This window comes from Zalophus californianus, chromosome 3 (assembly GCF_009762305.2).
Source record: "Zalophus californianus isolate mZalCal1 chromosome 3, mZalCal1.pri.v2, whole genome shotgun sequence".
Taxonomy (NCBI): Eukaryota; Metazoa; Chordata; class Mammalia; order Carnivora; family Otariidae; genus Zalophus; species Zalophus californianus.
Genome location: NC_045597.1, coordinates 173914306 through 173938455, shown reverse-complemented (window position 1 = coordinate 173938455; position 24150 = coordinate 173914306). Strand labels below are relative to the sequence as shown.

General features: G+C 42.9%; 1 long non-coding RNA gene and 1 pseudogene across 1 annotated transcript; both read right to left on the bottom strand.

The window, feature by feature from the left end:
- Positions 1-11263: 11263 nt before the first annotated feature.
- On the bottom strand, positions 11264-12021 carry LOC113920165 (annotated as a pseudogene).
- A 5050-nt stretch (positions 12022-17071) lies between these two features.
- On the bottom strand, positions 17072-19032 carry LOC113920166. The gene is made up of 3 exons (XR_003519249.1): positions 18699-19032; positions 17352-17487; positions 17072-17259 (listed from the first exon to the last, which is right to left on the bottom strand). It is a non-coding gene; the product is annotated as an uncharacterized LOC113920166 (long non-coding RNA).
- Between the last annotated feature and the right edge of the window lie 5118 nt (positions 19033-24150).

Genomic DNA, 24150 nt, shown 5'->3' with positions numbered 1-24150 from the left:
GGGGGAAATGGCTTTATGGGCCTTTGGCTGAGCTGCTCACATTTGAATGCTATACACAGGAAGTCATCAGGTAGTGAAATAATAGAAACAGACCTTACTTCATGAAGTAGTGTATTTTGGATTGGCAGTAGCAGCAACCACCCCTAACACAAAGGAACATAAGGATCTACTCTTTATGTGAAAGAGTTTTCAACCAGTAAGAGCTGCTTGTAATGAAAAAGTAGGGACACTGTTTCTTTCATTTTAAACATTTATTCATCATCAGAGGGGATGATGTTGACTTGTGGCAAGAATATTTCCCATAGCACTTTCAATGGTATGATTTTCTTTAGTTTCTACAGCCATCAATGAGAGAAGTAGGGATTATTGCCTATAGAAATTGAGGCTTATGCTGGTCAAAAAATTTGCTCAAGACCACCCAGCCAGCGGTAGTGGAAAAGTCCAGAGTTCTTGCCACCTAGCCGGTGTTTCTCAAGGCGTGGTATGGACCACGGGTGGTGCACGAGATGATTTGTTGTGGTATATCAATTAAAATGGAAACAATTTAATAGTTGTGTTGTTATTTTATTCTGTATTAAAAAGGCAGAACCCCTTCGTGGTTAACTCAGGTTCAACTCAAGTTCCAGAGCATTCCTGCCCAGATTTCAGTCCCAATTCTACTAATTACTGTGTGATTCCTTCCTCATCAATCCAAGCCTCAGTGTACCCATCTATAAAATGGGGACGAAGCAGCCCCTACCTCACAGGGTGGTGGTGAGGACTGATGAAGCTAATATTTGTAGAACACTTGTGGGGGGGCTGACACACCCTAAGAGTTCTATGTTTATTGAGGGAAGAGTAACAATAGCACATTAAACTTATGATTGCATGGATACTTTGAATTTGGAGAGGGTAAATGCGGATTTATGTTAAAAAATAGATGGGAATAATTTTGAAATAAAAGAGGTAACCAATAGGAGAGGGGGGGAGCAGTGATATATGAAGAAAGTGGCCGGCACTTGGGAAGCACTTGTCCATTCCACAAAGAAGTCTGAGCCCAGGGGGAGGCAAAGGGACTGTGCCTGGCTGACGTTCTTTGGAAGGGAAAGATGGCCGTGGAGTCAGCCTGTAGCAAGACACTTGCTAGCTTTCCTGATCCATCTTTCTTCTCACCTTTTCTAAATAAGTCACTTTCTAGGCAACGTTCCTTAGACTCAGAGAGCAGCCATAAAAATGTACTTGAGCAAGAAATAAAGTCACTGTCACCCAAGCAGACCCAGGGTAGGAGAGCAGCCTCGGTTTCTCTCCCGGCTTGTTTTAGTCAGAGTGTCAGCAGCGGGAAGGTGCAAGTCAGATCTGCTGTGGGGTGTGGAAGGAAAGGGACTTGGGGAAGCTGGGACAAGGGGAGGAATTATCAATTCAGAAAACCAGACACCATGGCCATAAAGAGGAGACAGGAGGAGAACTGCCTTCAAGTGAGTCATCCTGCCTCAGCCCAGACAGTTACCTCAGTGACACGGAGCGGCGCAGGTCTGCTGATACCATCACTCCTATTCACGAAATGGGGCGGGAGAAAGAAATGAATATGCCATTTGTGGCGCAACTCCTTTAGGGACAGATGTACTGTCTACTGCCCCTCCCTGGACTGAGGTCTGTGCTCTGGCCAAGGGCCACACAGGGGGAGCATCCCGGCCGGCTGTGTTTAACTGGGTTTTCACTCTCTGCTCCCTAATGAGCTGCTTTAACGACTTACTCTCTCTGAGACACCTCTCTGCTTCGACCCATGTGCTCTGACAACATTCTTCCCTCAAGTCACTAGTAAACACAGCGACCTCAGATCATGGAGCGAGGTAAGCAGAGGAACAGTTTCTCCCCTTTGCACCCTTGACAAAGTCACCATAGGCTCTGGGCTGGAAGCCACATCTGCTTCAGGCTCCATGTCCCTCTGGGCCAGCAGGACACTGAACGTTTCAGGCTCTCCTTTGGCACTTAGAAATGTGGTGCTCACCAGAGGTCCTGAGTCAGGTAGACTCCCGGGTGCGGATGGGCTCCTTCTCCTTTGAACCCTCTGGGCTAATTGAAGCTGTTCAGTTGCCGTAGAAAGGTGCTCTGGTCAAGTTAAGCAAAAGTTCAATTTACTGGAAGGATTACTGGTAGCTAAGAGAAGAAAAACCAGAATAATTCGATTTTGGAAAGGAGAGAAAACACAGGCAGCTCCAGAAATATGCAGTAACTGTGGCTAGCATTGACTGAATGCTGAATGTGTTCGTTCCGGCCCTAGTTCTAAGCCCTTGACACGTACTAATTAATCTGACCCTCCCTCACAACAATGCTTTGAGGTGGGTACCATTATTATCCTATGAGGGAAAGGGTTAACAAAACCCCAAGTCCCCTGCAGCATGACAATCTGACCTTTAATCAACTGCCCAACTGTTACTCTGGAAAACCAGACATGATGGTATGTGTCAACCGTATTGCTAGGCAACATTGCTTATGGTAAAAGGCTCCTAGGCTGGGACAAGTATAAACACCTGTTAAGGAGCTATCGTTTTTGGCTTCTCTGACTCTTGCAACTGGCATGTCCTTATGTGGGAACCTGCAAGCTACCCCTGCAGAATTGTTATAAGAACTACTAGCTCTTAGAGAGGGAGGAGGGTGGGGGAAGTCATGAGGTTTTAAGCCGGAGCAGTTCCCACTTGATGTGAATATTGGCATCTTGTACTTGAATCCTAGTGCATGAATTATTGTCGGGACTCCTGTGCTGAAGAACATCTGATACGCTTCTGAGTAAACTGATGCCAAATGCAGAGCCATTTGCTGTCTTGTGAGTCTGAATCTTGATTTGAACCTAAGAGGAATTCTGATGGACACGGCATACCACTTTTATACAGAAAAGGAAGCTGAGGCAGCAAGGAGCTAAGTAACTTGGAGGAATCCAAAGACACAGGTGTAATACATGGTGGATCCCGGTTTAATTCTGGGCAAGCTGGCTCTGGTACCCACATGGTGACATGCTGCCTCTTACCCAGCCAGTCTCTGTAGGGCACAGCCTTCTGGAGGAATCTGCTCCATTATTTCCATTCTTGGGTCACTCAACTCAAAATGCAAATTCTTGGAGGAAAGAGGCTTGGGTGGCCTAACTGGACCATCAGCCTATTTCTCGATTACTGTGCCTTGACTGAAAATCCCCAAGGGAAGTCAGAAGAAAGGGAACAGACATTGATTGGAAACAATAATGCCTGTCCACGGTTACTGGGGTCAGAGAGAGCTCCGAGGACAGATGCCTACCGGGTATTAACCTCATAATATCTTTGGTGTTGATATTGTTGAACAACTTCTGTCACTCAAGGGAACCTCTGTTTAGTCGTTTTCTCAACATTCCTGGCCAGATCGCATAAAGCTTTCATTTGTTCCTTCCTTCCTTTATTCAATGAATGAACGTTTAGAGAGCCCTGAGAATGAAGGAATTCGGCAGCATGGTTTTGTGACATCTGACAGGAAAGGGGCACGTGGCCAGACCTCCTAGGTGGAGTCATCAGAGGTGGGGGGCACCAGGTGTAGCTGATGATTAGTCGTTAGAGATGGAGAACAGAAGAAGAGGGCTAGTCGTGGGGAGAGCCTTCGGAGTGCCAGAGCTCATGGGCACAGACTGGGCTGGGTCAGGAGGTGAGAGGGGCAGCAGGTGGGCGAACTTGGAGAGGGTGGTGTGGAAATAGAAGACTGAGCAGGGATCACAGGATGGGTGGGGTATTTGGAACCAGGTGAAGAGCCCGAACGTTGGGCAGTTAGAGAAGAGAGAAGAATTCGTGAGTTAACTGGGTCAGGAGCGGATGCTGAGGAGGTGCCCTCAGGAGGTACTCCACACCAAATTTTGTCAGGAACCACTGTGTCGACTAATGATGGCAGCTCAAGGCTTCTTGGATGGTCACATCTGGTGGTGCCCTCTTGTTACTCCGGGTCTAGGGGCTTGGCAGTGGGTCTCTAACACTGGGCGTGCCTGGGTCTGTCCTTTCTCACTACTCCAGGCCTCCTCCACTTTGCTGGGTGTCTTCTCTGAGACTTGCCTCCTAGTCACCTCATACTTTGAAACTGTTTTTCTTCTTCACTCCTAACCCCAAATCTCAAGGTATCACCTGTTGTCTGGCTAGCTAATTTGCAAAATGAACTCAAAGAATGAGGTTGGTGTTCGGGACTGAAAGGTTTACCTGTTTCAGAGACTATATTTATATTTAACCAGTCCTTGGGGAATCGATGTGGGAACTTCAAACATTGAGACATTTCTGCCGGTTGATGGAGAGAAATATTTTTAGGCAGAAGGCCCTTCAAGCAGACCTCAAACCCTGTCAAAAATCTGGCTCAGGAAGACCTTTCACAAATGAAAGCGGGCCCCAAATTATACATATTGCTTTGTGAAGTAATGAACCCCTTCTCACTGAATGTATAGAGGCAAAATGATTACCAGTTAGAATATTCTCAGAGATTCCATTTGGAATGGACTGGATCAGTGGCATCCTTTTAAGAATGAATTTTGCTGTGGGAACTCAACGCAACAAGGAATAAAAACCAAAACCAAACCAAACACTGTACTAGAATTCACTGTCTTTCTCCATACTCCCTACCTTGTAAGGAAGAAGGATTCACGCTTGCTGTACCAGTGTTTGGGCTTTCCTGTATGGGGCAAAGGGGGAAAAGCCCAAACCTCAACCAGTGAAGCCAGAGAAGCTGAGTTGAGCTACATGGTGAAGGGAGCCAGAGAAGGGAGGCGGGTGGGGATGGTGGTGGTGGTGGTGTGTGGGTGGAATTAGCCATACTGCCGTACTCGTTGTCATGGACAGTTTCTCGTCTGGCTTTTGAAAGTAGGGAGGAGAGTAAGGTTTCAGGAAGCAGCTGCTGTCCGTGTAGCGGGTACCGAGAGTGGCAGAGAATGGGAGTAATGGGTTTTTAAAGATCTCTTAGTGTGCATTAAGAATGCACTCCACCCCTTTGGCTTTATTTTATTTTCTCTTATTTTAAGAGGCTGGGAATAGATTTGAATTGCTTCAGATTATATTTGTTTTGAGGGACAGATGTTTCTTTGAACATGAGTTCATGCCGAGATTGGACCTGTCACAAGACTGTCTGGCATCTGCAGGGAAGAAGCCAGATACAAAATAGGTCAATGGTAAACTGATTCTTGATGAATCCAGAATGGGTGTCTCAGAGCACCCCCCCCTTGGCCTCACCCTTGTCCCCTGGTGCTCTGTGAAACCCAGTTTGAAACCGCCCTCTGAATACGCCTCAGAGTCCCTTCCAACTCTGCAAGTCATTGTGCAATGCCAGCCTTGCCTCAAGTTCAGTCGCAGATACTGACCACAGGGAAAGTAGACTCTTTTGGTTACAGATCTGTGTTGCCACATTCTGGAAAAGGTGCCCTCAGCATGGCCTGGAGCCTCTGCAGCCTCCGGGCTGTGGGGTGTGGTTTTGTGAATGGGGCTCACTGTGGTTCCTGGGAGCCCAGATTGCATGAGCCAGCTCCCGTCTTGCCTCAGGGCGGACGTCTGGTTACACACCACCACCACCAGCCTCTGGACAAAGCTATTCTCATTGAGCAGTATTTTCCTCTTGCCGTCAGCCATGACTTCTAAATCCCTTTGCTGTATCCTGTTGGAACAGGGATCAGGTTTTTAGGCCAGTTCGTTCAGCAGGACTCTGGGTGTCCCGCAAACAAGGAATCATTTGGGATGGGCTGGGATAACCTGATCTTGGGCAGGCAGACTTGCAGAGACTGCAGACGGCCTTCCGGGGCAAAGCCTTTCGAGGAGTGGACACTTGCGTGCAGTCCACGGAGGCGAAAGGCATAGAAGCGAACCCCAGGGCTGGAGTACCATTTGAGAGGCAAAGCTGGCTCCTGGGATGACGTGGCCTTGGTGTCCACGGCGGATGAGGTCCATGTTTTTCCACACTTCCCACTTGAGCAAGCTGGGATTGCATTTCACCCAGAATTTCCACAGGGTCATAGCACGTCTATCTGAGAAGCCAGCTTGTGTCCTCCGGTATAGAACTCTTTTTTCAAAAAGACTCACGATTGATTTTTTAAATTACAAGAGCAACACATGCTTGCTTTGACCAATTTATAAAATTCAGCAGTGGATGAATTTAAATACATCCCCTTCTCTACTCTTGTGATCTGTTCTCCCAGGGGTAACTGTTGGTCACTTTTAGTGTCTGCCTTTCCAGAGTTTTTTCCACGACAGGCATGTCTTCCATTTCAGAAGACAGGATGATACAAAGTGCTGATGCTACTGTTTTAGCTTTTAGGAGACAAGCAGGACTTGAGTGATTGGGGCTGATTAAGGTCTGGTGAGATGCAGGGACCAAACCCAGTCGTTTGTTCTGAGCCAATGACTTTTCCAGCAACCCTGCTCCCGTCTCATGGGCTCTATTGGCTCATGTATATTGGTTTTAATGCAGTTTTAATAGCCCAGACCTACGTTTGATTTATCTACTCATTGGGCAGGTGGTGACAGACTCATGAGCCGCATCTGGGCTGGCTGGACCGTCCTAGGTGAGCTGGCGGGAACTCCCCGGCGGCTTCCTGATGAAGAGCTACTTTTAGTTTCTGGAAACCTGTAGGATTGTCTCAGTGATCTGGGGGATGAAGTGGTGGGGGAAGCCCCTGAGGTCTAAGTCCGGGGTTGGCCAGTATTTCCTTTTCCCTGCAGGAATTTCCAGGAGTCTTGGGGAAAATGTATGCTCTAGCTCTCCCATTGGCTGCCCCCCAGGCCCTGGGGTCTGGTGGTTAGGCTGGGACTTGTCAGTGAAAGGTCCTTGTTCTAGAAACGCTGTGGGGAGTGGGGAGTGTTGTATTAATAAGCACGCATGCCCATGCAGTGCCCAGCACGGGGTGGGTCCTCCTTTCCCCTTGACCTCTCTACTTCAGTTAACAACTGTGGCTTTTTCAATATACTTATTAGCCATTAACAGCATACAAACATTATAATTATCACCAGCAACAATCCTATCATTAATTAATTATTATTTTAATAATCAGGAAATTATTTATTTCTAATTAATTACATTATTTTGTTAGTGTTATATTATTCTTAACAGCAACTATTTATGGGTACCTACTATATGTCAGGCACTCCTAGATACTAGGCATATATTGATGAACAAATAAATATTCCTGCCCTCATGAAACTTATTTATAACCAGCGGGAGAAGACAGACATGAACAATAGGCAAGATAAGCAAGTAGGTTTTATGACATCTTGAATGTTGACAAATGTTGCGGCAAAAAGAAGAGGGAAATTGGGAGTCTGGACACTGGGCGGGGAGCCTATGTGGCTTTCGGTAGGGCTGCTAAGGGCAGAGAAGATGAGATTGGAACAAAGCCTTGAAAGAAGTGAGGGAATTAGGGAAATTTCCAGGTAGAAAGAGACTTTGGCCATTGTCCTCAACCAGGACTTAAATTCTCGGTTCTTCCCCTTAGCTATGCCAGGCCCAGTCCATTATGACATTCTTAATAATGTTATGAAACCAGAGTGGTTCAGCAGGAAATGACCCCGGGGAGGGGAGAGCAAGTGTTGGGGGCTCCATGGAAGATGCTGAGTTTTGGCTCTCCCTGAAGAAAGAAATGACCAGCTATCAGCAATGACAGAGGCATGCATGGCTGCCTAGTCTACGAGGTGACTAAGTGCCAAGCATGGCCAGGGGGTAGGACAGGAACAGCAGGGTTCTTAGGTCTGGGGTCGCTCACTGATGTCATCGGGGGGGGACCCAAAAATCTCTCCACTTCCTCCCAGAAAGTTCCTCCTGCAATTTTGTCCTTTGGAATGCATTCTTTTGGTTTCCTCTTTAAAATTGCACACAGCACTATTAGGAGCAAAACATCAAACTATATCAAAACCATGTTAGTGCTTGGATCAGTTTTCTCCCTTTGCTAAGAGAGACTGAGGATATAGGGCTCCTGGGGAGGGAAGAGGGGGTGTGTGAAAGGATAAGGAAAGGGAAGATCTGGGCACTGCAGCAAACCAAGCAGGCATCTCTGAGTCCGCCTAGTTCAGTTATATCCACTACTGATGGAGAGCAGGAGGACAGCCACATTACCAGAGATTGATTCCTGATAAACAGAAATACACAGCAGTTTTTGAAAAGTCAAGGAAAGCCTAGCAATTGAGAACTGATGAGGAGAGAGTGGCTGCTTTCTTTTCAATCTTTCAATCAGGGAGGGAAATATACTCTCTTCCAGTCACTTGCTGATTTATTCATTTATTTATTTATTTTAAAGATTTTATTTATTTATTTGAGAGAAAGAGAGAATGAGAGATAGCACGAGAGGGAAGAGGGTCAGAGGGAGAAGCAGACTCCCTGCTGAGCAGGGAGCCCGATGTGGGACTCGATCCCAGGACTCCAGGATCACGACCTGAGCCGAAGGCAGTCGCTTAATCAACTGAGCCACCCAGGCACCCTCACTTGCTGATTTAAAAGCTGGATCCCTACAAGTCTCTACAAGTAGAGATCTTGACTGGATTCTCCACAGAGTTCTCAGTGTCCTGAGGATAAGTGATTTCAGGAGATTGATTAGCCTGTATTGACCGTCCTTCCTCCCCATGGGATGCACAGAACAAACATAACATTCAGTTTGTCCATCTCCCAGCTCAAGATTTCTCTATAATCCCCCCCTAAAGACCCCTCTTGGAGGGAGGACCCTTCCTTGCCCATCATAGTCTTGTAAGCATTACATTGATGTGTTTGATGGCAAGAGCACAATGCCTTTCAGCCCAGTGTGTGTATATAGTGGATGCTCAGGCTTAGTTGCATGACTGAATGCTGTTGAAGAAATGGAAGATTGTAACAATTTATCCTCAATTGTGTTCAGCAGATATCAAAAAGCTTCTACATACAGTACTTCATTTAATCCCCGTAACATCCTGGTAAGAGATTTTCATTGTCGATTCAAACTGAAGAACAATTTCAGAAAGGTTAGGTGAACTATCAAAAGTCACACAGCTGATAAGTGGAACTTCATGCCAGTTCTAGATTCTTGCTGGTACCCACTAATCTGAGTGAGTTTTAGTCTTTTGATAATGGGCATGATGAATGCACTCTTATCCTAGATGTTTGCATATACTCTATACCACAGATATTCAATAAAAATAACGGGTCACTATCTCTCCTTGTAACTTTTTTTTTTTTAACATGAACATTTAATCTGAATGACTCAGAGATTAGAAAAATAAGGAGGCTAGCTACAGGATAGATACAGGGAGTGAGAGAGAAACTCCTACCCTAAATAATCTGTAATCCTTACTCCCACCCTCCCACCAAGTTTTGTAGATATGAGACGTGATTACAAAATGATTTCACATGTACATTACGTAAAAGAATAGTCATGAGCATTTGCTTCTGCTGTTGGGCATTTTGTGACCTGTGATAACATTCACTGTTCAGCTTTGGCCTAGTACAGTGGTTGCAGAATTTTAGGGGGCACGAAAACAGCCCCAGGGACTTGTTCAAAATACAGATTCCCCAGTCACACTTGCCATTTTGTTTAGGAGGTCTGTATTTAGCAACATTTCAAGGTGGTTCTGATGTAGGTGGCCCAAAAGACACATTTGCAGGGACATTGGCTTATGTCCATGGAGAAAACCATGCTTCCTACGTGACTTGAGACTTTAAGGACACCGATGAGGTGTCCAAAAGCCAACATTCTCTTCTGAAGTCTGGCTTCAGGACACTTTCAGGGTTTGCTTACATTACTTACCTTGGCTGATGGCCGATGTTTCTCACCACCAACTCGCCGTGGTGTGTGGGTTTTTTATTTGGTTGGAACTAAGGGGCCAGGGGCAGGAGTGGATCTCTTCTTAAAATGCTTCCTACTTTTTATAGTGGTCAAAAGCACTATCTGTGTCTGAGGGTGACTGACCTAAATTGTCTCACTGATGACTCAAAATGGTGCAAGGAGTCGTTACCTATTGCCCAAATTCTGCACCTGCTTCTCTCCTTTCCTTGTTAAATATTTGCTGTCTGTCTGAATTGGAAAAGGATATTTCACACCAAAAGCAAACGGAGATGGTTTTGGCTGATGCCTCTTTGTACTTTTTTGAGGTTTCATTTTCTTGAGAAATGCACAGTGGGTAGAAGTGCTGTCTATGCTTCCTCCTAATGGGCTATTCATAAAAGTGCCCCTCGGGTCAATTGGCTTGTTTTGTCTCTTTCATCACTTTATGGAGGCTCTGTTTGCTCACCTGTAGCAGATGTACTTGGATTCCAGATGTTTTTAAGAATCTTTCTATGTGGGCCTATATAATGTAATACAGCAGCAATAACTCCTTTAAAGTCTTGTGACTTTGTAAGAAGTTCTGATTGCTTATTGTTTGAAAAGTGTTTGTGTTTCCTAATTAAGCATTTCATTCATAGCTGCCAAGGCCTTTTGGTCAATTTTTTTCCTAACTAATTCAATATGATTTTGTGTCCATACTTTGTTGCTTTATAAATTTTGTTAAATTGAGGGCCACACACGAGGCACTTAGTAATTTTTAGTAAATGATGATAGTAAAAACACATCCACAGAAATGTATCTCACCAGAAGTATGCTTATATATGTTTTTTAACTGAGGTATAATTGACATAATATTATAGTAGTTTTAGGTGTAAAATGTAATGATTTGATATTTGTATATGTTGCAAAATGATCACTACAGTAAGTCCAGGATGTTAATCCATCATCATACAGAGTTACAAATTTTTTTTTGTAATGAGAACATTTAAGATCCACTTTCTTAGTGACTTTCAGGTATATAATATAGTATTATAAACTGTAGTAACTATAAAGGTATGCTTATATTTAAAAAAAAACTTGGGGAAAAGCAAAATCTTGTAGGCATAGGGGTGAAGGAATTAATCTTTAAAAAACATTTAAAAAATTTCTATCAAATACAAAAGTAGACAATATATTAACCTTCCATGGATCCATCACTAAGCTTCAACAATTATCAGTTTATGACCAATTTTACTTTTCTTTTTTTTAATAAAAAAATTGTATTTACTTAGAAGCATTCAGAATGTCAACAAAACAGCTGCAACTTTTTTTTTTTTGCAATTAGAGTGGTAGTCAGTTAACAGAACAACAATTATTTTGTAGAAGCTGCATCAGAGACAACTGAAGATGAAAAACTACCATCCCCATATATAACAAATTTGTGCTGTGCACCAACAAGAACCTGCTTTAAATTTCCATGCCAATTTACAACCCCCATACTGGACCAGGCAAGGTTAGTGGCTATTGAAAATACCACCAGCACAGGGCTATCTGAAGACACATTGGGTAGTGTGTTAACTATACAAAAAAAGACACTGTACAGTTTAAAAACAAATCTTACACAGCCTTACATTTCAATTTTTTTCTTTAAAAGGAGTGAGTTGTGTACAGGGGGGTTAAATGCTTTATAGACAAGAAAAAAAAAAACTGCGCTAGAACCAACTTATTCATCATCATCATCTTCATCCTCCTCCTCTCCCTTCTCTTTCTTGCTCTTTTCAGCCTTGACAACTCCCTTTTTTTGCCGCACCAGGCTTTCCTTTAGCTCGGTACGCAGCAATAACCTTTTCATATTTTTCCTTCAGCTTAAGCCTTCTTTTCATAACGCTGCTTGTCATCTGCAGCAGTGTTAATTCCACGTCTCTCCCAGTTTCTTTGCAACATCACCAGTGGCTAGGCTGGGATGTTCTCCTTTGATTTTTGGGTGATACTAAGAACAAAACAAGAAAAAGGCCGAAGGAGGCCTCTTGGGTGCATTGGGATCCTTGAACTTCTTTTTAGTTTCCCCTTTAGGGGGGATATAAGTTTTCATTTCTCTTTCATAACGGGGCTTGTCTTCAAATTTTCCTTTCTCTTTAGCAGACATGGTCTTCCACCTTTCTGAGCACTTCTTAGAAAACTCTTGAGAAGTTGACTGAAGCATCTGGGTGCCTCTTCTTGTGCTCCTCTTGGCAAGTTTGCACCAAGAATGCATATGATGACATTTTGCCTCTCGGCTTCTTAGGATCTCCTTTGCCCATGTTTAATTATTTTCCTCAGCAAGGCACAGAGTCACCCACTGCCTGTCTGGCTCTCACTTGCCCTGGCGCTCTCTCCATGGAGCTCAATGTATTGCAATGGCTGTGAGAGTGGGAGCCAGCCAATTTTACTTTTCTACAGCTTCTCTCATAACTTCTACCCTTGATTATTTTGACCCTTGATTATTTTGACCGAATCCTAGGCATATTGGTTGTGTAATTTCATATGTAAATATTTTGGGAGTATTTCTAAAAGACAAAGACTATGCTATTAAAACATAATCACAATACAATCATCACACAAAACCAACACAAAATCCTTGGTAACATCAGATATTCAGTTTTCTCATTTGTTTTCTCATTTTTTATTTTATTTTATTTATTTTAAATATTTTATTTATTTATTTTGACAGAGGGAGAAAGAGAGAGAGAGCACAAGCAGGGGGAGGGACAGAGGCAGAGGGAGAAGCAGGCTCCCCACTGAGCAAGGAGACTGATGTGGGACTTGATCACAGGACCTTGGCGTCTATGACCTGAGCTGAAGGCAGAAGCTTAACTGACTGAGCCGCCCAGGTGTCCCTGTTTTTTTTTTTTTTTTTTTTTAAGATTTTATTTATTTGAGAGAGAGAGAGCACAAGCAGATGGGAAGGGCAGAGGGAGAGGGAGAAGCAGACTCCCCTGCTAATCAGGGAGCCTGATGCGGAGCTCAGTCACAGGATCCTGAGGTCATGACTTGAACCAAAGGCAGATGCTTAACCAGCTGAGCCACCCAGGCATCCCCAGATGTTCAGCTTTTTTTCATGTTTCCATAATTGTCACAGGAATTCTCTTTTGCTCACATGCTCTCTCTTCCTCTTTCCTTTTTTTTTTTTTTTGGTATGAATCAAGATCCAAAGAAGTTCATACAATGAGATTGGTTAAATATATTTTACATCTCTTTTAATCAATAATATCCTCCTCCATTTCTTTTTGTTTTTCTTGTGATTTTTTTTTTGCTTTTGTTTTTGTTGAAGAAATTGTGTAGTTTGCCTCAGAGTTCCCACAGTTTGGATTTTGCTGATTCCATTGCTATGATTATGCTAGATAAAGTAAAATTCATCATGTGTTCACACTGATACTCCCAAATGAAATTCAATACAGAGGGCTTTTACTTAATCCCTTACATTCCTATCTTCTTTCTCCCACTCTCCAAAATCCCAGTTCTTAACAATAGCAACATAATGACTCATTTGTTTATCCTGTACTGCTCACAAGACAATCTCAGAATAACAACACTGACACTACACCAACACCATGATTATTGAAGCTAATTTGCGGTAATTTTAATTTTGTTTTGTAATTATTTTGGTCTCTAGGTATGTACAGATAAATTGAGTGGTGTGCTGGTAAATGTTTAACAGTCAGTATTCCAAGAACAAAGAAGCAGGAAAACCAAAATAAGCAGAAGACTGATTTGTAGCATTTGCTGATTTCCACAGTACAAATACCCTCGAGTGGCTGCTTCCAAGCTATGGACTCTGCATCACTGGATGCCGAGTTGGGAAGAGACATACACAGTTTTGGAGAGCCCTTGCTGGCTGGCTCCAGTTCACACTCAGGGAATTCTGCTTTGATGTCACTCAAAAGTGTTCCTTACTGTGTGGTTGTACCAACAATTGGGCCCATGGGTTCATTTGTTCCATTTCACTTTAAAGTTTTAGGGATTACTTTTTAAACTTAAATTTGGTTTTATAATTATGCAAAATACTTTCAGGGTCTCAAAGTCAAATCTAAAAATATTCAAAAAAGTCTAGCTTCCATCCCTACTACCTTCACCCAGGTCCTCCTTCCTCCACAGATAACCATTATTTTAAAAATACTAGGGTATCCATCCACTGCTCTGTAATTTTATTGTATTTTAATTTTATATTTTATTTATTTATTTATTTGTTTGACAGAGAAAGAGAGAGAGCACAAACGGGGGAGTAAGAGAGGGAAAGGCAGATTCCCTGCTGAGCAGGGAGCCCAATGCGGCGCTTGATCCCAGGACCCTGGGATCATAACCTGAGCTGAAGGCAGACACTTAACTGACTGAGCCACCCAGGTGCCCCTATTTATTATATTTTAGATAATATATTTTATTTATTAAATTTTATTATATTTTAGTGTGCAGTTTTATCTTCTATACTTTGCTTTTTTTCACTTAGCAATATATCCTGAAGCTCATTTAATAGTACTGTATAGAGATGTGCCTCATTCCTTTTTCACCTAACTAAGACCCCATTTTTTGGATAGGAAATTGGTTTATTTAACCGTCTTCTATTGATGAACAGTTGAATTGTCCAATAATTTTAAATAACTTTTTTGATGTTGACTAGATATTACATTCAATGGTTTAAAAATCAGATGGTACAAAAGAGCATACAGTGAAAATATGTATTTTTCTTCTCACTTCTTTTCCCCAGACAGCTAGTTCCCATCTCCAGAGGAAACCTAGTGTTCTATGTGTGCTTAGCATAGACACTACTATTTATGCTTGCAAGGTGAGGACTATTCTTATCAATTTTATTTAGTAATGGGGATAAATAAGGAGAGAGTTCAAGAATTTCAATTAATTCCAGTCACTGACATGTCATTAGATATGGGACCAAGGTGTTAGGCTTTCCTAGTACATGTTTACACATTCCACTTTCCAGCTTCCACATCAGAATAACAGTTACAAAGATATTGTTAGTTAAATTACCTTTGTCTACATTGAAATCAAGGAGTAGTGATCTGAGATGTGTAATCACTCTCATCGTCATCATCAAATGATGAATTTTATCTAAAATGTTTAAATATGAACAAAGATGGTGGCATGCAGAGAGTTGGATAAAGCAAATTAAACAAGAAACGACTTTGGAAAGAATATGAAATTGATTTAGGTATATCCTTGAAAATATACAAAGGACACTCATTTTGCTCTACCTGAAGCAGCATGACAAAAGGCTAGTACTAAAAAGAAAACAATCCCAGACACACCACAATTAGCAATTTCCAATGTCACACATCACACACAGTGGTAGAAGTTTATGGGGATCTTGTAGGGAGAAAGTGGGAAAGGTTTTTGTCTATGGAAGTCAGGCTCTCAAATGTTGTATGGCTCCCAGTATTCTGGCTCCAGTGGGGTCTCTTCTCACACCGAATCAGGGCTGACTCCATGTGACCAATAGAATATGGTGGGAGCAACAATGTGTGTGACTTCCAAGTCTGAGTCATAAAAGGCATTGCAACTTTGCTTTGGCCTCTTAGATTCCTTACCTTGAGGGAAGCCGGCCATCAGCCTGTGAGGACACTTAAGTAGCTCTGCAGAAAGAAAGAGGAGGACCTGAGGCCCCCAACCAATAGCTGGCATCAACTTGCCAGCCATGTGAGTGAGCTAGTGGATCCTCCAGCTCTAACTGGATGATTGTAGATGACCACGGCTTGGCTGTATCTGCCTGCAACCTCATGAGTGACCTGAAGTAGAACTACTCAGATGTGCCACTCCTGATTCCAGAGCTACAGAGAAATAACCAATATTGTCGTTGTTTTATATCACATTTATTTTTTTTTTAAAGATTTTATTTATTTGAAAGAGAGAGCAGGAGAGAGAGAGCACAGGCAGGGGGGAGGAGTAGAGGGAGAAGCAGACTCCCCACCGAGCAGGGAGCCCAATGTGGGACTTGATCCCAGGATCCTGGGATCATGACCTGAGCTGAAGGCAGATACTTAACTGACTGAGCCACCCAGGCACCCTCACATTTATGTTTTTTCATTCAGCATTAGATAATACATTATTTGAATCACTAGTTAATTGATAATTTTCATAATGACTTTGTGAGCTAGGCATTTTGTGAACTAGGCATTTTCTAAAATAATACTTTTGTTCTTTTCTAATTATAACAATAGAAAAATTGGAAAGTACGATAATGTTGTGAGAAAAAAACCAGAAGGCACTTTCAACCTACTATTTCTACTATTGGAGTTTAAAATCCCAAGATGCAGAGAGGGAAGAAACTTCCCCATGGTATCCAGCTACTGAATAGGATATGCATTATTTGAATACAAGTCAGTTTAACTCAACTGTATATTCTCTGTATTCTACTGATCTTAAAAAAATGGAGTTCAATATTAATGCCTTTTAAATGAAATGAAAACTCTCTGTGTAGTAAAAATATCCGTAAGCCTTGGCTTTGCTCATCTGTTCATCCATACATTCAGCAAATAGCTCTTAGCACTTACTATGTATTAGGCTCTGTGCTATGGGCTGTGGAAACAGGTGAACCAGAAAGGCACACCTGGTTCCTGCTCTCACCAAGATTACGGGATAGTAGAAGGCATTGACATTAAAAAGATAAACACACGGCAAATATGGGTAGATTCAAACTGCTGTTAAGTGCCAAGAAAAACTACATGCACTGAGAAAAAAAAATGCCACAATTTAGAATCAAATTAAGATTGAAGGGTCAGGTAAAACTGGATATTTTCATTGAGACCCGTTGGAGGTAGGAGTTAGCCAGGTGAAGAGCAAGGATTAGAACACTCCAAGTAAAGGGAACAGCATGTACTAAGACCTGGAAGTGAGAAATTCATTGGCATATTTTTGGAAGCAAAGGAATTGTGGGGAAGAAAGGTGTGAAGTCAAGCTGGAGAAAGGGCCTGGGCCAGACCTCAAGTTGGATGTATTGTAGGACATACTACAGGGTGTTAGGAGCAAAGGGAAACCTGAGGAACTTGTAATTTCTCATTTGCATTGGAAGATCACTGTAGCTGCTGGGTGGGGAGGGGTAGGGAAGGTCAGAGTAGAAGTGGGGGACTCACGGGAGGCTCTTGCAGCTCTCCAAGGCTGCGGTGACCAGGCGTCGTGAACTAGGGTGGTCCACGGGGTTTGAGATTATGGATGGATCGGAGACTTGAGAGTGGGTTGAATGTGAAGGGTGAAGGAATGCTTACTGAAAGGAGTGCCAGGGTGAATTGAAGTGACATTTATGAAACTGGGAAAGACCAGAGGAAGAACAGATTTGGCTGGGGTATTAAGAACTCAGTTTTATATGTTGTGATCGTCAATTCCATAGTTTCGGAGCAAGACAAAAGGAATGTGGCCCGTCCTTGGGAAGGGATTTTGTTAGAGTTTTGACAACAACCAGCAGCTCACAGATACCATCTATCCGCCGCCATCTGCCATCTAGGTATCTTCTCCTGCTTTCCATCCACTAATGATCCTACGTGTGCAGAAGGAAACTGCAGATAAGGAAGTGTGTTGCTGGTTAGCACAGCCCTGGACAGCCCTCAGGGGTTAAATGAGCTGCTGTTAACCACATGAGAGCAATTACCTGAAGGTCTCCTTTGAAGGAAACACTCCCACACTTTTCCTTTTTGATCACTGCCAAGGGAGTAGATTTTGTTCTTCAAAGATCATGTGTTCATGATAAAACTTTTTACTGTTTGCTCCTCTTTGGTGTGATGGCTCTAGGTGTTTCCCAAATAAAACACCCTCCGTTAACTGGCAGAACACAGAACCGTTTCATTACAGTGCATACACATTTTAGGTAGATAAATGACTTTTTAACTTATTTAGCTATCTTAATATTGCTTGTTCCAAAGAGAAACAGGTATAGAGATTCCCCTTTTCAGAATTTTGGAGGCTAATTCAACTTTTATCTATCTATCAGATGTTCTGGAAGGCAGTAAGATATAAATGTATTTCTCCAAATAACATCTTTGAGTAAAAATAGAGCCTACATATGGAAATATAGAAAATAAAATATAATATTTAAATAAATTTGTTTACCCCACAAGATAAAAATAGATCTCTCATGTAATTCTTTGGTTATTTAGCCATTCTAAAAATGGCTTTCAGAGTGGAATTATTTTCTGAACAACAGAAGGAACTATTTTTTCCTTGAGAATTTCTCTTTCTACTTGGTCTCTTTGCCAGTGGGATTTCTCTCAAATCGCATGCATTTCCACTGAGTGCGGTCAGCAGCTTCAAAACCGTAAGCTCATTAGTTGCAGGCTTTTGCAGCACAGTGGGAAGAGCACCAGCCTGGGCATGTGATGTCTTCCTGGGAGGGAGCTTCCTACCTCTGAGTCAACCACCCAGAACCCATTTCTTTCTGGAGAAGTGAAACACTATGGGTGAGATTTGCCTCGGTGGGTTTGTGGTAGGATTAATGAGCTGGGTAGGTGTGCAGAAACCAGGAAGGTAAGATATTGTTGTGATTCTTCCTTCTCAGAGAAGTTTTCCTTCAGTAGCTCCTCTTCTCATCCCCTCTGTCTCTGCCTTGGCAAAGACCACCTCTCTGTGTACCTCTCTGTGTCTTCCAGAAAGTCCATGGTCTATGAAATGGCTCTCAGGGCTCCCCTAGGTGGCCCCTTCTCCATTCTGTTGTCACCGCTCCAGCTATATTGACCCACCTTCCAACCCCTGCCCCCTGCTGCCCCCCACCTGGTTGTGTTCCTCTGGGCCTCTGCATAAGCTGCTTTCTCTTTCTAGAACACCCTGCGTCCTAGCCAGCTTGACGAGTTACTCCTACCTACATTTCCTGCCCTAGTTAAGCCTCACCGGTTCTTCTCTGGCTCCCCAAGCCCTTGTTTTTCTCACCTTATTTATTTCTGTGTTTCCTAGTGTTTGGGGCCCTATCCCCACTGTAGTCCCTGTCACACTGTTTTGTCCTTACCGGTGGACCGAAGTGTCCAGGCTATGGCAGTCTGAGGAAACATGTAACCCCCTTCAGTGCAGTGCCCCATTCAAAGGCTCTTCTCCCTCCTCTGTTCACACAGGATCTTCCTTTCAAAGCTTCTCTGCTCAAAGAATTTCTGGGAATTCCAGGGGAGGTCATAGGTAGGTCCATGAGCCCTTGCTGTCTTTTGCTATTGTGGACAGCAAGGCAGCCAGTGACTGATTCCCTCTCCCTCTGAAGCTTCAGTTCAAAACATCCTAGAGGTTTAGCCTCTAGGTATGATATGCCCATTGGGGAGGGACGTGGGAAGCCTGAGGAGAGCACCCATCAGCTGAGATACAGAAACCTGCCTGGTATCTCTTGGTGACTGAGTCAGAAGAATGTTCACTCCCTGTATGGAATGGAAGCCTCAGAGAGTTAGAGGTCATGATGATTATGCTGTCAGTTCATGCCACACTCTGGTCTCTCCAGACCATGGAGATGTCATGGATCTGGTTCAGGGCACCGTCTAGGGACAAGCTCTAGTGGTGGTTCCCACAGAAGGGTGATATGAAATGGTTAATAAGAATATAGGAATCCTGGCTTATCTGAAATATATATTACTGGGAGCAGGGGGAGGTGTGGAGCCTGTTAAGTGTCATGTTTACATTTATGCTTGTTTTTAAATCCCAGGGACTGTGAGAACAGGCATCCTAGAATTTCCAGAAGTCATAGTATAGACTAGAGATAAGATGCTCTAGTCTCTCCAGTCAGTCTTCTTCCCTTCTATCCTCACCAGGGAAGGAACTCCTTTTACAGCTTTGAGGTCTCTGGGGACATTATTCTGCATGATGGAAAAGAAAAATTCCCTTAGATGAAAGAAAAAAAAATGATGACTATTTCAGACGAAGAAATAGGGATGTGTCTGAAAATTTCTGGCATAGATGGAGAAGAAATCTCAATATGTTTTTGTTAACAAAAATTTTGATAGGCAAAAATTATGTTAACATGAATGATGTGATTTGCTTGGGAAAAAGGCAACCTGAGAGTATTTTAGATCCCTTGAATATGTAATTATATATCCAGAAGGTGCCATATCCAGCAGAGTGATAGATTAAAAATTATAATCAGTGTTCTTAAGCATATAATTAGCATATTGAACATTGACAGTTCAGACCCTAATTAAGTACATAGCGTGCTAACAGAGGGAGTTCTGATTTTTCTGGTTGCATAGGAGCCTTATTCCCCAATGAAGGAAATTTTAACTAATCATGTAATGTTTCTCTTCCATATCTCTTGGCGCAAGAAATCAAAACTACCCTTTGTTGCTCTTAGATCTGGGTGGGGGAGTGAGTGTAGGGAGTGTTGGAGGGAATTTTGTTGCTCTGTCAAAAAAAGGTGAATCGAGTATGTTCATCGTCACAATTTCCTTCTATATCTGAAGTGATTTCACATGTGACTCTTTGGAGCATTATGCGTAACCTTTAAAATACTTATGCTCTTAGAGCACTGAAACCAGAATTTTTTTTTAAACGCCATGATCTATTTAGAAGTAATTTTGCCTTATAGCCAAGGGTAATCTCATCACTGAGCAATGCTTCTATTTATATATGTCTGTCTCTCAGAGCCTGTCTGTATCTTGAAGAAATCCCTAATGCAAGAGGCAGAATATAAAATTGAATACCACCATGTAATATCCCCAAAGGGACTTGTTTAGTGTTTCCTTATCCAGTTACCCATGGCTACAGGGAAAGATTTTTCAAAATTCAATACAAATTGTGTTAGCTTGTTTTTCTTCTTGACACCCTTAGGTCTTCTTTGATCACAGATTTTAGAGGAAAGGAAAAAATTCCTTTAGATCTCTCAATGTCAAGGGGCACCCAGATAGTTACTCCATTGCCCCTGCACAGAGCCGTTAAACTGTGTGGAAGGACAAAGTTATCTCAGACTTAGCATTCTGGGACCTCACTAAAAGCTGTTTTCTCTGCTCAGCATCAGAGGGTCTTGAGCACTGGCAAAGGGGAATTAGTTATTGAAGGACTTTATTAGGAAGCAGTTTTTTCTAAAAGGCGATTCCTTTGGTCATATCACCGATCAAGCATCAATTAATCAACAGGTGTTTAATTATTGCAAAACTACTATGTTGTGCGTACTTTCATCTGTTTTGTAAGACAGCATTGGCCTTCATTGGGTTCGTAAACAGTAGTCACTCTGTAAAGAGCCAGAGACACCAGAATTTGAGAGAAAGGGTAGAAATTGGCACCTTCGTGGTTCTTAGGGGTTTTGGAATTCCCCAAATCTCACTGAGGATGTTAGAATGCAGTTAATGGAAGAGAATATGTGCTCTCCTTCATTTTAATGTCCCCGAAGTCATTTTATAACGAAAGGGGTCATTATCCGGGCAATATAGAAAGAAGGCCAAAAAATGAGGAGTGTTCATGGTTGTCCCATGTAGAGAAGAGCCCCGTTGAATCCAGCATAGCTAGAGAGGTTAGCCACTGCGTGAGGCAGACATAATCAGCTCCACCACCGCAGTTGGAGGGAAAATGTGTCATGGAGCCATCCAGTTGTCTTGGCTGTAATTCTAGGTTTACCACACAACCTTGTGAATGCATAGGGTGCAGGGAGGGCTGGGGTGTATCAGGGTCTGCTAACATTAGGGACCCCTCTTCTGCCCCTCCTAAAATATACTTCGATTCTTTAAATGACCAGAAGGTGAACATTTCAGGGCATAAGGAGACAGAAATCAATTGAAGGGATACGTAAGCTTTTCCACCCCCTTTCCAATGCAATGCCCAAACTAATAAGACCCACAGTGTGTTCAACCCTTTATCCAAAGTGTGTCCCAGTCTCCTGAGCATCTGAGGCCCTGAGCTAGCGTGGCTCCACTTGTGTTTTCAGGTAAACAACAGAGGGGATGCCCAGAGCCAAAAGCCAGACTTTGCAGGGAATTTCTGAGCTAGAGCTCTAGGAAATGGAAGAAGAGTCTTGACTCTTTAGACCTTTCTCTGCAGAAGGGATTGCCCCCTGTCCATTCGCTAGGCTCGCTAGTCTACACCCATTGCAAGGCTACGATCAGCCTCATGCAGACAGAGTCCACCAGAATCAGAACCAAATATAAATATTTTAGGGATCAGGATTTTTAAACAAAGGCAATTCAGGCAGGAATTTGTATGTCACTTATCTTCCCTCTGATCAAACATGTTGCTATCTTGTAGGAAAAGACAGTGTAACTGTAGATCTACTTGGCTTAAGAACGGTAGCTGGAATATTAATGTTCCTTGGTCCCAGAAGAAAGAACAATCTTTATCACCTGGTGTGAAGGAAAGATCTTTATAGGTCTTCATAGGGAGGATCCTCTAAATATATATTGAAAAGCCCTTCTAGGATCTGCTCTACCATGGGTGAACGGGTGACGCGATCAAAACCCAGATCTTGAACAGCAAAGCTGGGGACCAAGCAAACCAAAGATTTATTGAAACTTCGCCAAAGGATAGACGTCCCATGAAGCCCAGCCTGGGCAGCCAGCCAGTAGCATATATATACACCCATCCTCCTTTTTTTCCCTGTCACGCTCATTCTCTCTCTCTCTCTTCTCTTCCCATGTTATTAAGTACAACAAAATCAAACTTGGGGGAGTTATAAAATGGAAACATATAAAATAAGAACAACACAAAACCAAATATAATTGCTGATTGGCTTACTGTACTGCTTGAAGCTTCTTGTCGCCTATACTGGTAGTATCATCCAAGTTTCTCTCATGTCAGAGAACGTGGCAAGGCAGCTTTGAATAAGTCAAAAAAATTTATTTGAAACCCTATTTTTATGTTAAAAAATCATGCAAATTTTGAATTTTACTGTAAAATATGTTTGTTTTCATTTAAAAAGCATGTCCTTCTCCTAATGTCTATATGTAAAATTTATGTTCCAGAGAAATAAGCCCCATTCTTTTGTATCTTTCTGTAAGCTCTAGCCAACCAGTGGGTAGTCATATATTAGTTTGGGAATTAGGAGCTTCCATTGTCAAATCTAAGCTCTGTAGCCTGGCATACAAAGCCTGGAGTCATCTCTGGCCTGCTCCTCTAATCTCTTTTCCTTTTATGGTACTCTATCCTCCAGACTCACTGGGTTTTTGGGCACAATTCCTAATATACATTGGGCCTTTACACATGTTGTTGCCTTTCAACCATACCTGGGTTTTCGCTAATAAGGCAGTTTAGGTGGGCCCTATAGAACCTCAGGATGTGGCTAGTTGCCAGAGGAACGAACCCTGTGCTTAGATGGTTGGGACTTTCAGCCCATCCTCTGACCCGGTGGGAGAGAAGACTGAGGGGGGAGGCTGGAGATTGAGTTAATCACAAATGGCCAATGATTTAATCAGTCATCCTTACATAAGGGAACCCCTATAAAAATCTGAAACAAGAGGTGCCTGGAATGTATTTTTATCCCACCTACCTTACCTCTGTCTGTCCACCTAAGACGCTCCTACTCATCTTTCAATACCCAGCTCCTTTGTCTTTCTCCTCTCAGAAGTCTTCCTTGACTTTCCAAAGCAAAGTGTTATCACATTTTCTTTTGGGAAAATATAAACTGGGTATTTTAAAGCACTTCAGTTTTCTGAGGCTAACTTTTGCCTTTGGTAACCAAATTCACTGGATTGATCCCCAATCCATATATAATTCAAAGTTCAATGTCCCTCTCAACATTTCCAAAAATTCTCAGGGAGACTTACAACTTCCTGCTTTTTGAATTCTCAATTATCTAGCTTGCTTCCCTGCTTCTCCCTAGGCATGGACTAGCTCCTTCTATATTCCCCCAAAGTACCAGTTAACCACACCCCCACCCCCGCAACATGTGTGCAAAACGCATTTACTGAAGTTTTCAGAATAACAGAGGGGGAACCACCAAACACTGTATAAAGAGTTGCCAACCTAAAATTCAATGGCGTTTTAGATTCTTGGCCGACTGCACACAGGCAGCCACTCCCAGCAATCCCTATCTCCAGGTGTTACCTGCTGCTGCGGTGCTGGAGCACCTGTTCTCTTTCTCCTGGGCCTTTTCTCTGAGTCTCCAGGGCTCTACAGCCTCCTCCCTCCCAAGCTTCCAGAGGACAATCCCGGAATCCTGCTACTGTACACCATGGAGCAATTTGGTGCATTCTGTGTGTTGGTTCTTCTTCATTTACATTCGTTCAGAGGGATCTCTGCTCTCACAACCAGAGACTAGTCTAAATAAAAGAGAACAATTGTCTTTCTAAGAGCAATCTCTCAGCCCTTAGAGGAATAGACTCAGACAGTGGTCAGCTCTATGGGATGATGTGCCACCTGGACCATGCTGCAGAAATGGAACACTCGCTCGCGGGCTCCCTCAGCTGCTGCAGCTCTTGGCTGTCGATCCTTCCTGGGATTGCCTCAGTTGAAGGGCCATGTGCTCTTCCTGGAGTAGCCTCCACCCAGGGACTCGCTGAAGC